We start from the raw sequence: 4,721 nt of genomic DNA, 5'->3' as shown, positions 1-4,721 counted from the left end.
TGCCAATCATTTGAAGAAGGTCTGCCCACAAGTCAGGAAGGAGGAGCTGAAGCAGGGTGACAGTCTCGATCCTGCCAGAGTGTTTACCTTGACTCAGACTGAGGTGGAGGCTAGCCCCTCAGTTATGACAGGTCAGATTTCTAGTGCTGGGTCTTTGTACACTGCATTGTTTGATTCGGGGGCTACCCACTCGTTTGTGTCTACTAGGGTGATAGATCAGTTGTGTAGACCTAGTGTTGTGTATGCTAGGGGTTTTCAGACTTTGTTGTCGACTGGGGAACTGGTAGTCTCTAGGAGATGGATTAGAGCTTTACCAGTAGAGGTAGATGGTAGGGAATTGTCTGTTGATCTGTTTGAGCTTGCGATGGATGACTTTGATATGATCTTAGGAATGGATTGGTTAACAAAATATGGGGCAGCGATTGACTGCAAGTGCAAGATGGTGACTTTTGAACCAGAAGGGGAGGTACCCGTCGTATTCGTGGGGATGTCTAATGGACCACGAATACCTATCATTTCAGAGTTGAAGGCTAGAGACCTGATGCAGGAAGGTTGCATAGGATTCCTAGCAAATGTTGTGGACACTTCTAGGGTGGTGTCGGCTGAACTGGATGAGACCCGATTGGTGTGTGAATTTCCAGATTTATTTCTAGCAGATCTGCCAGGCTTGCCGCTGCAGCGGGAGATTGAATTTGTTATTGAGTTAGCCCCAGGGGTGGAGCCAGTATCTAGAGCGCCATACGGAATGGCTCCAGCAGAGTTGAAAGAGTTGAAGATTCAGTTACATGAGTTACTGGATTTGGGGTTCATCAGAACTAGTTTCTTTCCATGGGGTGCTCTAGTGTTGTTTGTTAAGAATAAGGATGGATCTCTTAGGATGTTCATTGACTACAGGGAGTTGAACAAGCTGACCATTAAGAATAAGTATCCAATGCCTTGGATCGATGATTTATTTGATCAGTTACAAGGGAGTACGGTGTTTTCTAAGATTGATCTCTGATCAGGTTACCATCAGTTAAGGATTAAAGAGGAGGACATACCCAAGACCGTTTTCCAAATGAGGTATGGACATTATGAATTCCTGGTTATGTCCTTTGGTTTAACCAATGCCCCAAAAGCTTTTATGGATATGATGAATAGGGTTTTCAAAGATTATCTAGATAAGTTTGTGATTGTGTTCATCGACGACATCATGGTGTACTCTCAGTCAGAGACAAAGCACGAGCAGCATCTGTGATTGGTTTTACAGCAGTTAAGGGAGCATAAGTTATATGCTAAGTTCAGCAAGTGTGAGTTTTGGCTACTGCAAATCACGTTTCTGGGTCACATCGTCAGTAGGGAGGGGATCCTGGTTGATCAAAGTAAGATTGAGGCAGTTAGAGATTGGCCTAGACCGAGCAATGCTCCTGAAGTGAGGAGTTTTCTGGGTTCAGTAGGATATTATCGATGATTTGTTGAGAGGTTCTCCAGAATAGCTACGCCTTTGACAGAATTGACAAAGAAGAAGACAAGGTATGTCTGGATGGACAGATGTGAGAACAATTTCAAACAGTTGAAGCGGTGATTGATCACCGTGCCAGTGTTGAGTTTGCCAACAGATAATGAAAAGTTTGTAGTTTATTGTGATGCATCCAGACAGGGTTTGGGGTGCGTGTTGATGCAAGCCGGTAAGGTGATAGCCTATGCATCGAGACAGTTAAAGGAGTATGAGCAGAGATATCCTACGCGTGATTTGGATCTGGCAGCGGTGGTATTCACACTTAAGATTTGGGGACATTATCTATATGGAGAGAGGTGCGAGATATACACCAACCATAAGAGTTTGAAATATTTCTTTACCCAGAAAGATCTGAATATGCGCCAGAGACGGTGGTTAGAGTTAGTTAAGGATTATGATTGTGATATCCTATACCATCCTAGGAAGGCTAATGTAGTGGCTGATGCATTAAGTCGGAGAGGCCAGGACAGTTGTACAGTTCAAGATAGATATCTGATAAGCTGGCTGAGGAGATGACTAGAGCAGGAATAGAGTTGGTGGTTGGCTGGTTAGCCAACATCACTCTTCAGTCTACACTCCTTGAGAGGATCAAGGAGGCGCAGGGGAAAGATTCCTAGTTGAGAGGTTTCAGAGAGAACGTCTTAGTTGGAGCGGCTAAGGACTTTTCTCTTTCAGAGATGGGGTTACTGAAGTACAAGGGTTGGATTTGTGTTCCAATGGATTTTGTTATCCGACGGGAGATTCTAGATGAATCGCATACCACTCCCTACTCTTTACATCCAGGTACGACGAAGATGTACCAGGAATTGAGAGCTTTATATTGGTGGTCGGGCATGAAAAGGGATGTGGTGGATTATGTGGGCAAGTGTTTAACGTGTCAGCAGGTCAAGGCTGAACATCAGAGGCCAGCAGTGTTGCTGCAACCTCTAGGGATTTCGGAGTGGAAGTGGGAGGATATTACCATGGATTTTGTGGTTGGTTTTTCGAGAACTGTGGGACAGTATGACTCGGTGTGGGTGATCATGGATAGGTATACCAAGTCAACCCACTTTTTGCTTGTCAGGACGACTTATACCGTGGAGCAGTATGCTGAATTATATGTGAAGGAAATTGTTCGACTTCATGGAACTCCAAGGTCGATAGTGTCTGACAGAGACCCCACCTTCACCTCCATGTTTTGGGAGAGCCTGCAGAAGGCTATGGGCATGCAGTTACGGTTTAGTACCACTTATCATCCTCATACTGATGGATAGTCTGAGAGGACGATTCAGATACTGGAAGACATGTTGCGAGCCTGTGTATTAGACTTTGGGGGGTCTTGGAGTAAGTATCTTCCTTTGATTGAGTTCTCGTATAATAACAGTTATCAAGCGACTATGGGAGTGGCTCCATATGAGATGCTATATGGGAGGAAGTGTAGATCACCTATCCATTGGGACGAGACGGGTGAGAGAAGTTATTTGGGTCCTGAGAAGATTCAGAGGATCAATGAGGCGATTGAGAAGATTAGAGCGTGAATGCTCGCCAGAAGAGTTATTCAGACCTGAAACGTAGGAGTGTAGAATTCCAGGTTGGTGACCATGTGTTCCTTAGGGTTTCACCTCTAAGAGGAGTGAAATGGTTTGGCGTTCAAGGCAAGTTGAGCCCTAGGTTTGTAGGCCCTTTCGAGGTTCTTAAGCGGGTTAGGGAGGTAGCCTATAGGTTGGTGATGCCTCCAGCCTTATAAGAGGTTCATAATGTTTTTCATGTGTCTATGCTCCGAAAGTACGTATCAGATTCGACACACGTATTGAGCTATGAGAGTTTGGAGCTGGACCAGGATTTGTCCTATGAGGAAAAGCCGGTCCAGATTCTTGACCGGAAAGATAAAGTTTTGTGGAGCAAGACCATCGCCTTGGTGAAAGTGTTGTGGAGGAACAGCAAAGTTGAGGAGGCGACATGGAACTTGAATCAGATATGCGAGAGCGGTACCCCGAGTTGTTCAGGTAATTTCGAGGATGAAATCTCTGTAAGGAGGGGATAGTTGTAGCGACCCAAATTTGCTAATAAGGCTTGGAGCCTTGATTAGTGTGCCTGGAGGACAATAATTTCTATACCGTGTTAATTTGTGTGAATTTAATGAATATGTGGTTAGAATCCATGTTTAGGTGATTAAAAATCCATGTGGGCCCCATTTGGTTGTCGGGGAGCATATTTGTAATTTTAGCCCGTTGAGGGCATAAATGTGATATATGTGCTATAATGGTGATATATTTGTGATGCACGTTTAGAGACGGTCCTAGGGAGTTGTTTAGCTGGAAAGTCACAATGGGGTCGAATACCCGGCTCGGGTGGGGCCTAGGGGTATTTTGGGAATATTATTAAGTGGTCGGGAATTATTGAGTAGCGGTTAGCAATAGCAATAGTTTTGACATGACGAGTTTTAATGGGGATTTTTAGGCACACTTGAGGATTTAGCGGGATGTGTTAAAAGACTAAACCGCCCTTGGTGGTATATGAGGATTTGGGGTAACTTAAGGGGTAAATGGGTCTTTTGGCAGCTGGGTATGTTGGGATAAGGCTGAGGGAATTTTAGAACAGTTTAGAAAGGGCAAGGAAAGAAGAATAACACAGAATCTCTCAGCTCACTCTCTCTCCCATGCGATTTTCTTCTTCTCTCTCCTTGGTGTTTGAGGACTTGATGAGTTTTGAGGATTTTGGGCTAGTGAATTGAGGGAATTTGGCTGTTGTGGCTAGGAAAGTTGGCTCAAAGGTGTGCTAAGGTCAGAGGTAAGGAGTTCATCTCTGTTTTCTTTGGGTTTCGAAGCTTGATTTTTAAAGATTGACAATGGAAGCTGAAAGTTGGTTTGTGGCTGGTTAGTGTGGGAATTCAGTTTGGGAACAAGAGGGATTAGCTTGGAGTTGGATTTGGAGAAGGCTCAGGGATGAATTTCTACTTGAGGTAAGGGTTTCATGCACCTCTGTTTTGTTGAGCTGCTCTCGTTTAAGTTTTATAGAGTTTTAAATCAATTTGTGAATTATGGGTTTGATTGTGTGTCTAAGCTTGTTGTTGATGTTTCTGAGTTGTTAGATGGTTTATATGGGGTTTTGGATTAAATTTGAGACTTAGGTATGCATTGGTATTGATTTGGGAGTGCTTTGGCTTAGGATAATGTTGGGGAAAAACCCAGAAATCTGGGTTCGCGAAGGGGCACCGCGGCCCTGTTCTTCTGCGCCGCAGCAG

This window comes from Humulus lupulus, chromosome 4 (assembly GCF_963169125.1).
Source record: "Humulus lupulus chromosome 4, drHumLupu1.1, whole genome shotgun sequence".
In the NCBI taxonomy this organism is placed as follows: domain Eukaryota; kingdom Viridiplantae; phylum Streptophyta; class Magnoliopsida; order Rosales; family Cannabaceae; genus Humulus; species Humulus lupulus.
This window is presented reverse-complemented; position numbering follows the sequence as displayed.